The sequence below is a fragment of the Odocoileus virginianus genome, chromosome 13 (assembly GCF_023699985.2).
Source record: "Odocoileus virginianus isolate 20LAN1187 ecotype Illinois chromosome 13, Ovbor_1.2, whole genome shotgun sequence".
Classification (NCBI taxonomy): Eukaryota; Metazoa; Chordata; class Mammalia; order Artiodactyla; family Cervidae; genus Odocoileus; species Odocoileus virginianus.
This window is the reverse complement of record NC_069686.1, coordinates 61,498,137-61,510,515: the sequence shown is the minus strand read 5'-3', so window position 1 is coordinate 61,510,515 and position 12,379 is coordinate 61,498,137. Positions and strand designations below refer to the sequence as shown.

Sequence of the window (12,379 nt, the reverse complement as noted above, 5' to 3'; positions counted from 1 at the left end):
GTTTGGATTTTAAGCAGGAGAATGCCTGGATCTGGTTTATGTGTTCATGAGTATTTACCCACCTGAGTGAGAATATTGGGGTGCTTTCTTAGCTCCTCCTCCAAGAACTCCCCTGCCCACCGCTGACACGCACATACACACACCCCTTTCATCTGTCCCCAAGCCTCTTGGATTCACACCCCAAATTCCCTCTGGCCAAGCCACTCCCTCCTGTTGCTTCTGCTATGTTTTCTTCTTAGGCTGAGTGACAACAGCCTAGGAACTGCCCCCTGTCCCCCATGCCCAATGAAAACCTCATTCGCTCACCCTCAACTCAGGGCTCCCACATCCAGGATCCCCATGCCCCTTCACCTGCTCTAGTCACTGGAGCCCAAGCCTCAACCTCAGTGCAAAAGTCAAGGGCCCGTTTCGTTGTTCCACCAGTGCAGCAGTGAGGACCCAGTGCTGCCAGACATTTAGACATTTCGGGGGCAGTCTGAAATCCTGATTTGTATGGGGAAACTCCCAGTTGTAAAATATTAGCTCAAAACCAAAAATGTTTTAATGCTGGTAGAACCAACACATGCCACGGAACACAGTTAGTCCAGGCCTTCTGATTGGCAGCTACACGCATGACATCTAGTCCAGCGCCTCACAATCAATCTGCTCTTCAATCAACAACCCACAAGTTGGGACTGCTCACTGCTGCCAGGCATTGAGCTGAAGTAGCAAGAGATTCAATATCCTTGGTTTTCTCCTGGTCCTTTAAGGCTTTCATGATTTCATTTAAACCTTCGGTTCACATAGAATTTATTTTGGTGTAACATATGAAGTGAGGATCTAAATTCATTTCTTTTACAGATGGGTGGCCAATTGTCCCAATACCAAATATGGATAAATCCTGTTTTTAAAATGCCAACTTGACTATATAGTAACTTCCTATATATATTGGGTGACTTCCTATCATTTCTAAATTATATATCTCTCCATGGGCTTATACCATACTTTTCATTATTTTAGTTGTATAATAGATTTAAAGACATGGAAATATCTGATGGAGTTATCTCTGCTCTTTACATTTCTTTTTCAAACTTTTCCTGGCTAATCTCGCTTGGGTATTTTTCCACATCAACTTTAGAATCAACTTGTCTAGTTCTATGAGAAATCCTCCTGGTGTTGTCATTGTGATTATGTTACTGTAGTTAGGGGGAACTGTTATCCTTCTAGGCTGAATCTCTTTATTCAAGAATATGGTGTAAATTCACATTTGTATTCTTCAGTAGCATTCAAAAAGTTTTCTTCACATAGATTTTGCATTTTTTAAAAGAATTTTATTGTTAGGTTGCTTTTGCTAATGGAATCTTTCTTCCATTGTATTTTAGTACTAGCTAATTAACTGTCTGTGTATTTCAAAGCTATTGATAACGCAAAACTAATTGTACCCAGTTAACTTACTCAATTATTTTGTCATTTCAATAAGGTTTTCAGTTGTTTCTTGTGGGTTTCCAAGTAAACAGTCAAACAGTCTTCAAACGAGTAGGTCACCTCCTCCTTTCCAGGTTGATGCCTCTTTCCCATTTGATTAGCTGGGACTCCAGTAGATAGCGATGGTATTGCGGTATTTCTACAATCTCCCCTGGTTTCAGATCCAAATATATAAAAATCAATTTATGGCATTATTCATGTAGTCTAACTTCTTTAAAGCTTTTTTGGGGGGCATATGTAGAATCTTGGTTCCCCAACCAGGGATCACCCCCCACCACTCACAGTGGAAGCACAGAGTCTTAACCACTGGACCATCAGTGAAGTCCCCCTCAAAACTTTTTTAAAGATCAAAATAAATATTGAATTTTATTAAATAAGTTTTTTAGAACACTAGAGATAAAAATTCTAGAGATTTTAGAGACCAAAAATGTCTCATAATGAGAATCATTGGACTTCTTAACATCAACCCAGAATACCAGATGCTGATAGAGAGCTGCCTTCAGAATTCTGGGGGAAGATGATTTTCCAACCAAGATTTAGGCAACCAGCCAAACTGTCAATCAATTATCCAATAACTGAAATCCCATATGCAGTTTCCAAGGAAGCTACTGGCGTACATATTACAACAAAATGAAGGGAGTCAACTAAGAAAGAAAATGGCTTAGGATCTAAGAAATAAGGAATCAACACAGGACAGAGGTGAAGGGAATTCTCAGGCTAAGGATGAAGAGAAATGTCAGGACTTCCATTAGACAGTGGCCAGGAGAACAACTGGTCAGTTAGGAGCAGGAGGACAGAGTTCAAGAAAAATGCAGAACTTATAGATTACCAGATATGTTCGAATGTATTGCTAGATGTTTAGACCTGTCTGTGGGATGAATTAATGATGCTACAAGAAAAAAAATTAAATGAAAACTTGAGGTAATTACTAACTCCAGAGGTGGGGGAAACTGTAGAAGATAACATGCACAACCATGAAATAGTATTTTGTTTAGCTATGAATACTACTGACTTTCCTGGTAGCTCAAATGGTAAAGAATCCGCCTGCAATGCAGGAGACCTGGGTTCTATCCCTGGGTCAGGAAAATGCCCTGGAGAAGGGAATGGCTACCCGCTCCAGTATTATTGCCTGGGAAATCCCATGGACAGAGGAGCCTGGTGGGCTACAGTCCGTGGGGTCGCAAAGGGTCAGAAACGATTGAGTGGCTAACACTTAAAAATGCTATACATATAAATAATGTAAGTGCTGAGTTTTCATTTAGCAACTGTCATAGAACTGTATTGGAAGGGAAAGTGGGGGTTTGGTGGAGCGTTAGCAATCTTATACAGGAGGAAGCCAATGCATATCTAAACAATAATGTAAAGAATGGTATTTAGAAATATAAAAGTAAATGTCAGAAGGAAGAGCTAAATGAGTTGAAAGTATTTGCTTCTGGGGAGGGGGCTAGGTGGTAAAAAGAAGGATGGATTGCCACTTTTGATTATCAGTCTCATAGGATCACTTGATTTAAAATGTTTTCTGCATAAATATTTTGATTAAAATAGAAATTTGATTTTAAAATATTCCTGTGTGAAATAACTAAAGGCACCTTTGTATCACTTCTGCTCCAGGCAAAATGAAACTGTGTTCCTCAGTCATGTCCAACTCTTTGCAATCCCATGGACTGTAGCCCGCCAGGCTCCTCCATCCATCGAATTCTCCAGGCAAGAATACTGGGGTGGGTTTCCATTTCCTTCTCCAGGGGATCGTCCCAATCCAGAGATAGAACTCAGGTCAAAATGAGCTGACCAAAATTTGGATAGACCAAGACACCAGTCCCAGCTCCACAAATTATTAGCTGTATGACCCTAATAATAGGCAAGTTGCTTAGTCTCTCTGAGCCTCTGTTTTTTCATCTAGAAAGTTGAGATAATACTTATACCTACATTGTAGAGTTACAGAGAGGATAAAATGAGATCATACCTGAGCCTGCATGGAGAAGCATCCCACAACTAAGTCTGCCGTCCTGGTTATTGTTGGTTCAATTTTGCTTCCTTCAGTTCCCAAGTGATTAGCCTTAAGCAACTCACTTAACTTCTCTGAGCCTCATCTTTAAAACTGGAACAAAATACTTCAAGCCTCTGAGGAGATAAATGGGATAATGAGTGTAGACTACCTGTCACCTAATCTCTCTAAAGATCAGACACCTCCTTTTTAAAAACAGGAAAATCCTTTTAGGGTTTTGTGAGGATGAAATTAAATGACATAGCTGAAACCTCGAGCACCGTTCCAAGGACACATTTCTTTACTTTAAAAAGCTAGCAGTGGGTAAAACTAACAACCTTTTAAAGTCATAAAAGTAAGAAAACCTTAAACACATGCTATATGTCAATGTCAATTATATCTCAATAAATGTGAAAAACACAAAAATATTATATGTTGACTACACAACATCTGGAAATTTTAAAGAAGTTGAAAAACAAAAATCATCAGTAACTGCAATGTTTTCTAATATATATTTTTTGCCTTTTTGCAGGGAAGGGGGGCCTTATGGATTGTGGGATCTTAGTTCCCCGAACAGGGATTGAACCCTGGCCACAGCAGTGCAAGTCCCAAATCCTAACAATGAGGCCACCAGGGAACTCCCTGCATCTATTTATAGTATCAGTCAATATGGGACAGTTCATGCTGCTGGGGGAACCACACAGATATTTCAGCAGTTTATCAGCACAAAGGTTTATTTCTGCTCATATCCGGACCACGTGAGTCCTGGTGACTCTCAGGGGTGCTATTCCCCCCGAGGTGGCTCCTGTGACCTCCTGGTTCCTGCACATCACCAATGTTCCAGGGCTGTGTGGAGCATGAGGCTGGGGAGCCCCCAGCCAGCAATTAAAACACTGCCACCAGGAAGTGATGCATTTACTTTCCTCACAGGTCATTGGCCAAAGCAAGTCACATGGCCAAGCCTGCTCTAGGGGAGGTTGAGGAAGTGAAATTGTCCAACTGCACCGGCAGGGGGTGGGGGCGGTAGGGTAGGTGAGCCACTGCTCACCTATCTCATGTCTACCCTGCACATTTCAGAGCGGACATCACATTATGTATAGGGTTCTGCCAGCTGCTTTTGTCTCTACCATTACATTAGGAACTACTCTTTGGAAACATGTGGTCAACATGCAGCTCTAATAAAACTTTTAAAGTGCCGTGGTGACATGCTTCCCCTTCCCTTTTTCTCTCTGCCCCCTTACCTAGGGAGCTGTGTGCAGATGGCAGGCTTCAGCCCCAGCTCTTGGCCTGCCTTCGCTTCCTCCAGCCAGCGAAGTAAGTACAGGCAGGTCCCGCCATTGCTTCTGCGTACTCCTGCAGCCCCGCAGTGTCGTTCTCTCCAGAAGTAACACGTTTGGAGGTGAGGCCGAGAGAACCTGCTGAACAACTGCCGGCTTAGCAGCTCCACACGTGGGGTGCGGCTGCACGCGGCTCTGCTGGGGCCTCCTTGCGCAGACAGTCAGCCGCGGGTGCGAACGTGCAGTGTTAAAAGTGACACCAGCGCGGTGGAGGCGTCGTTGTCAGCTGTTGCAGGAGATGACACCCAGGCCTGCAGGGTTGAGTGAGAGTTCGGGGAGCGGCAGCCCCTCCTCGCCTGGCCCCAGGATCCGGGGTCCAGGAAGCTGAAACTGTGGGGATGTCGAGGACTGTGAGGTCTGGAGGCTGAGCGCAGGAAGGGAAGGGGTCCTCAAGGCAGGGACCCTCCTCTGCAGGAGAGTTGCTAGGGTCCATGACCTCCAAAGAACTTTTGCTGGGTGCCCGTTCTGGTCACACACGGAGACAGCTGCGATGTTTACAAAAGAGGCAAAATACAACCGATAAGGTTTATAATCCAGTTGTGGAAATGTTACTGACGCACTGGAAACATTGAAAGGAGGATGGAAATTGCACTCTTGTCTGGCATTGGGCTGTGCGGGCAGTTGGCAGAGTGTCAGAGGCCTTTGGAGGAGGGAGAGTTTGGTGGGGGCACAGAAATGTCCCCAGGGGCTCTGTTCTCAGCTGCTGCCATCCACGAAACCCCAGAGAGGAAGAGAGGGAAGAGGAAGCAGGGTGTGAGTTCATCCTTCAGCAGTGTGTGATCAGGTCAAGGATGCTGTTTTGCAGGTGGAGAAACGTGGGCCTAACCAGCCTCGCTTGAGGCAGAGATGCCACCAGAGCCAAGACGGTGCAACCAAGTTTGCAACCATGCCTTCTGCAGGAAGCCTGGTAAGCATTTTCTCACGTGGGCTGAGGATATGACCTGTGTACAGCACCGGCTGGGGGCTGGATTTACTTTCATTGTAAAGTAAAACCCAACAACACTGACTCTTTTGGGTGTGAAATAAAATGACTCGCCTCTAGTTTTACGGTTTACAAAACACTCTCCTGTTTATCATCACATTTTCTCTTCACAAGAACCCTGTGACAAACCCATTATAACTACCATTTTGCAATTTAGGAAACTGAGGCTTGGCGAGGGAATGCAGTGTGTCACAAAGTCTCTTAGGGGCAGAATGGACCCCAATGCCAGGGAATCTTTCATCTCACTAATCACTCAACATAACCCAGACCTTAGTTAATTTGCTTGTTGTGTCCAATTTTCTCTTCCAACAGGGCCTGCCTTGCACAAGCCCAGCCTCCAGCGAATTGGACCAAGGGTAGAGAGGGGGCTGCTCATTGGCTGACCAGTAGCCAATCAGGTCCGTTTGTTGGTTTCTCCAAGTCTTCACCGGAGGCCCCCGCTGGGGAACCCTGGCCTGACTGCCTCGGGGATGTTGTGATGAAGTCTGTGCTTGCCTGTTCCTTAGGTCCTCGGTCCTGCTCTCATTTCTCCCTCACCCACCTGCCCTCCACACTCCTACAGCCCCTGGAACCTGTGAGCCCTGGGGCCCTAATAACTTCTCCCATTCTCTATCCAAGGCGAGTAGGATTTCCTGCTCTGTGAAAGGAGCCCCGTGAATCCGAATAGCCTGGGCTCTGCTCTGCGGCCCCAGCAAAGCATCTTCTGCCGTTTCAGATTACTCTTCTGTAGGGGAAGCATGATGCCTGCCTCAAGAGTTGCAAGGGCAGATTACAAAAGTATTATGAGGCCTATGAGGAGAAGGCAATGGCAACCCACTCCAGTGTTCTTGCCTGGAGAATCCCAGGGACAGGGGAGCCTGGTGGGCTGCCGTCTATGGGACACGACTATGGGACAACATCTAGTTGGACACGACTGAAGCTACTTAGCAGCAGCAGCATGAGGCCTATGTATTGTACTGTTTAGTATTGCATTAACCTGCACAGGGCTTGTGCATTTTTTATTCATTTGTCACTTCTTTCTAAGTTGGGTTTTCTTATGAGTTAATATTTCCTCAATGGTTTCTTGTCTCCTCCTTCCCTCTCTCCTTTTCTTTCTTCTTTTCTTCTTTCTCAGACACCACCTTATCTATTTTAAGCCATTTCAAATTCCTAAAAGTGAACTGTTGAGTGGTCTGCCATTTGGCCCTAAAATGACTCTGGGCTCTCATGGCCTGTTTTTATCTGTACCATGTGATTTTATTTCATCAGAACTTCATGTATTTGGACAGTAATAAGTAACACAGAATCTGAAGAAAAAAAAAAAAAAAGAATTGCAAGTGCAGGACCACTGGGCCCCACCCGGCCTGTGCTGAGACCCAAAGCGACATTTCCAGCAGCACGTGGCCTCAAAGCTATCCTGCCCTCACTGTGCTCACAGGCTCAGGCTTGAACAACTGGTTTTATCAGGTCTCACAAGCCTCCTTCCAGGGATGCATTTGACAAGTGTTTGGTGAATGTGTCCGTCACCACTCTGTGAGCACGTGTTTCAGGTTTGCTCCCAGCTCTGGCCGCCCCCAGTCTGTTTTCCTGTCCACCTTGATGCTTGTTATGGAGCTGGGCTCCTCTTATGCCAGTTTTTTTTTTTTTTTTTTTACTTCCTTCTTCGAATTTGCTTCCAATTGCTCCTCTGGCTTTGCTGTCCTTTCAGCTCTGGGTTAAACACCATCCTCTCCATCAGTGCTGGGGAGGCTGGATTTTGGCCCGTGCTCTGATGGACTTTGGGTGTGTCTCTGCCCTGAAACTGTAAGTGGGACTTCTGCTAGATTGGATCATATAAAATACAATTTATAAATCATATCATATAAAATATGATTTATAAAATCATATAAAAAGTCTACATTTGTAAGACTTAGTCTTAGGCCTGGCTTTGAGATGCTGCTGAGAGTCCTAGGAGCCTGAAGTCATTTTCACAGCCTATAGATTATTCATCCTGACCCCCTCTCCTCTGTATCCTTATTCCTCCTTCAAGCTCTTCCCTTTCCTCTGTCACCAAATAACCTTGAAAGTGTGGTCTCCAAGGCCAGCTCTTCTACCCCTTCCCTTTGGCAGGCCCAAGGCTGCTTCTTCCATAACTGTTTCCTGTGTACCTGAATTGTCTCAGCCCCAAGGCCATATCTCCCACTCTCAAATGCCCTCCCTTCCCCCACAGTAACCCTGCCTTTTCTCCTCCTAGGTCTCCCTCTCTCAGCTTCCATCTTTATTCCTGGACTCTTCCCTTCTGCTCACACCTCTCAGTCTTCCCTGGAAGCACATCCTAACCTCAGTTTACAGATGAGAAAAGCAAGGCTGGGAGAACAGAAGGAAGCTGCCTGCAGGGCTGCGGAGGTTTGCACGGAGTCTGAGTGAAGACTCACCCCAGCGTCACCCTGCACAGCCCACTGAACTCATCAGGCGTGCCCTGCCATCCACTGAACTCCCGATGCAGACCTGGCTTCCGCTCAGTGGGAGCGTCTCACAGCCCCTCGCTGCAGCCCTTTTCCCATGAGGCCCCCCATCATGCTGTTTCTCTATCAGTTCACACCACGATGTCATTTCCCCCTTCCATGTTTCTGTCATCATGAGTAAGGCTGCACATCTCATTTCTTGAGCCCCCGTTCATACTTCCTGAGAGTGGCCTGTTGCTATTTGCTCGTTTTCTTTGGGGCGGTTGATTTTCTTCCTACCGTAGGAGTGCTTTCACATTTAAGGAAACTCACCCTTTGCCATATGTGTTGCAAATATTTTTCCAGATTTTTTTTATAGTGGGATTCTAATATAATATGCAGTCAAATTTTCAATATTTATTTTTTGGCTTGACATTTACTGTCAATCCAGTTGGCCTTCCTCTGCAGTATTCTTCTGGGCTTTTAGGGTGTGAGGTCTCCCCCACTCTGCCTTGAATCATGTAGGTTGATGATGTGTATACCCAGTTTTGCCAGCCCTCCTTTTAATGTTACTTTCAGCTTCCTCAAAATCAGGGTGAAAGTTATATGTGAGCCTGTTCTCCTGAGGATGCTCTGGTGAGGATGCAGGAAACGGAGAGCAGGTGGTCCGCCTACCCAGGGCTGTCCAAGGACTAGGGTAGCAGGAGGCCTTAGGACGCCCAACGGTGGAGAAGGGACCTCCAGCGGGTGGGTGAGCGAAGGCTAGGGGAGGGGAGAAGAAGGAATTGGGGTGAGAGGGCGGAGGGCAGGCTTGGGACCCTGGAGTCATGGGCTGAAGCAGAAGGGAGCATGGTGCGCCCACAGGCAGAAGCGGCGACTCTTCCTCTCCGCCCCCCCACCCCCACCCCCGCATCCGCCCCGCAGCGGGCGGCAGGCTCTGGGGTCCCTGGGGTCCGGGGGCGGGTTCTTGGCGCGGTCTGGTGATGCCCTAATTAAGCCGCGGGTACATTTCCCAGCCCAACTGTCACCCGCGCGCTACGCAAGCCAGGAATGAATATTCCCAAAGCGCCAACAGAAGGAAGTTCTTCATAAAAACGGAGCCCGAGGGCGTGAAGGGAAAACAAGCCCTGTTCACACACAGGCAGCGCATCCGCTCGGCACAGCCCGGAGGAGGCGGAAGCGCGGCCGGTGGGGCGGCGGGGCGGGCGCCGTGAACCCCCAGCGCGCAGATGCCTAGCGCCCCGGGAGCTGGAGGCTCTTTTCCTGCCGAGTCTTTTAGCCGAGCCCCTTGGCGGCTCCTCCCCGGGGCTCTGGGGCTCTGGGCATCACCTCCGAGGACCAAGGTGCCCCCCACTCGACTCCCCGCGGCAAACTGTCCCCAGCTGGCGCTGGCCTGAGTCTGGCGGTTTGCTGGGGCACCCTCGCCCTGAAGTCCCTAGATGCTTTGTCTGTCCGCTTTTTGACCCCGTGACCTTGAGCACATCACCCACACCCACCCCCCGGCCCCTTGTGCTTCTGTTTCCTTCTCTGAAACGTGAGGCTAATAACAAACACCCTCCTCTGCTTGTAAGGATGGAGGGAGATCCGTGTACATCACTTGCTGTAGTCATGGACCCATAAAGGAGAGATTTGAGGGGTGGAGAGCAGAGATGTTTTGAAAAAACTTCTCCCTCCCTGCTCCAAGGACTTCCCTTTCCATTCCTCCACCTGCTGGGGTAACTGCAGGAAGGCTCTTCAACAAGAGGTCATCACGTGGAGCTCTCTAACTCTTCCAGGGCTCCCTTCAGCCACAAAACAGCCATCAAACTTGAGATGATGAAGTCCATCCCACTGAGCCTGTCAGGATCCTTGGCTCCGGCTGCTCCCGGGCACCTGGGCCCCAGCCAGGTCCAGATCTGGTGTCCCAGAGCCAGCCACCTTGCTTCCCTCCCCTCTTCCTCCTGGTGTCTCTGCAGGGGCTTCAGTGAGGGTGGGGACAGTGTAGGCTTGGGGGCCAGATTTCCTGGGATTTATCCCAACTTGATGGTCCAGATAGCACCTAGCTCATTGCAGGCCGATGTTGTTATTCACTGCAGGCAGTTTACCCTAACCTCTCCTTTCATCTGCCAGTCTCTCTGCTTGATTGGCAGCTCCAGGGGCAGGTGCCAAGCCTCCTTCATTCTGCTTCTCCAGGGTCTAACACAGAGTCCAACACACAAGAGGTGCCCAATGAATTGAACTGGTGATGCAGATAGTGGTCTCAGGGCTGTGGATGAGCAACCCCTCAAAGAATCTCCGTCCACAGATAACCAACATCTGGAAAGTGTAAAACTCCACTGTTGGCCAGTTCTTTGGGGAGCACTGGCTACATCATTTGTGGAATCCACCGCAAATGAAAACGCAGGCTTTTTGTTAAAATGTTAAGAATTTCAAGATGGTGATGACAGAGTACTAAATTTAGCCCTGTGAGCACTTCTGAGCATGGGCCCTGCACTCCTGCACGGTTGCCCATCCATTAAGTAGCCCAGCCCTCGGGTTTTGGGGGGTAAATGCCTTGAGTGTGTCCTGTGAAGATATTATAACCACTGCCCTCTCTGGGCACTGCCTGTAAGGTGATCACCCTCAGCCAAAGAGCAACATTTCCCCTCCTAGGAAAGACTTGCTGAAAATTCTGGAATCAACGGGCAATGATGTGTCCATTCATTCAGGCCAATGAAGCTTTGATTTAAAACAAGACCCTAAGTAGATTCTCCGTCAGCGTGCTTGTTAAGTCACAAGGCTCTCCCTGCCCTGCGAACCAAGTCTTTGGCCCTGTGTCTGTGTATTGCACACTTGCTGTGTGCTGGCCCTGCTCCAAGCCCCAGGACTACAGCAGTGACCAGCATAGATGAAGCCCCTGACCTCCTGGGTCTGTCACTGTGGTGGGGAAGACAGAAAACAAATATAAATAAGAAGGCAAATATACAGTGTAAGGTCAGGGAGTACCCAGTGCTATTTGGCAAAAGAGAAAAAAAGGCAGCCTAACCCTACAGAATGGGGTGGGTGTAATGACAGAGTGGTTAGGGAAGGACTCCCTGAGGGTGTATCTTTGGAACAGAGACCTGGATGAGGTAAAAAGGGACCAAGCCCAGGCTTGAGGACAGAGTGCTCCAAAGTGGGAATTGTAAATGCAGGAACATGACTGGCAAAAACGGCAAGGGGGCAAGCAGAGGTGGTGCGGGAGGGGCTGAGATCCGAGGGTCCCTGGGACCCAGAGCAGGCAGGGGCCTCTTAGCTCCAAGAGGAGTTTGGATCTATGTCTTGACCACAGGCCAACAACTCATTTATGCCATTGACAGCAGGCTGTCGTATTCCCTTCCTCGAGGTGACTCTCAAACTACTTCTCCTCCAAATACTGAGCTTCTGTGTTTCAACCTTGCCTCTCAGGGCCCCAGCAAGATGGCAGGGGATGCAGGAAATGAGAGAGTGCTGGGTTTGACTTGTTCTTCTGCAGTTACTGCTTTGAGACTTGGATCTAATGCTTAAACTCTCTAAATTGAGAGTTTTATCGCATCCTGCAACTTTTTTGGGGAGGGCTTGGGATATAAAGCATCTAGTAGGAAGACCAGCACATAGGAGGCACTCAGAGGCACTTGGTAAGTATCAGCCTCAGTTATCACTACCTTTTACCCTTTCCACGGGGCTCACCATTGGTTTTCATCACAGCATCACTCGAATTCCACTGTCCCCATCCTACGGGGAAAAGATAGTTTTGTCCTGAGCATTTTCTTCAAGTTTCTTTCCTGAGGGGGCAGAGGAAGGAAATGTAGTGTTTTCATTCTCTCAATCCCATGCCTGGCACTCCTATACATGATTCCATATCATCCTCCAGCAAGCCCGGAGCTCCCATTTCATGGGCACAGAAGCCAAGGCTCAGAGGAGGTCGGGAAAGTAGTGACACAGCTAGGAAGTGGCAGACTGGCAGTCACCTGCTGCTCCTTCCATGGTTTCCCTGGGAAGGAAACGCAAGGGTATATTATGGGCTCAGCTGGGCTCTGGGACCCAATGCTGGTGTCTGCTTGTGCTTCCTCCAGGGAAGTCGGATACTGTTGTCTGCTACATGCCTTAGTTTTCCCACCTGTAAACTGGGGAGAATAACAGGCCCTGCCCATAAGATTATTGTTGAGAAAGAAATGAGATAACCTGTGTGTGCACCGAGAACAGTCCTTGTGTGGCACACAGTTATTGCTCA

The 12,379-nt window shown here is 47.9% G+C and overlaps 1 long non-coding RNA gene across 1 annotated transcript; it reads right to left on the bottom strand.

The window, feature by feature from the left end:
- Positions 1–1,288: 1,288 nt before the first annotated feature.
- Positions 1,289–6,533, bottom strand: LOC139038010 (uncharacterized). The gene is made up of 3 exons (XR_011490908.1): positions 4,690–6,533; positions 3,428–3,585; positions 1,289–1,615 (listed from the first exon to the last, which is right to left on the bottom strand). It is a non-coding gene; the product is annotated as an uncharacterized lncRNA (long non-coding RNA).
- Positions 6,534–12,379: the final 5,846 nt, after the last annotated feature.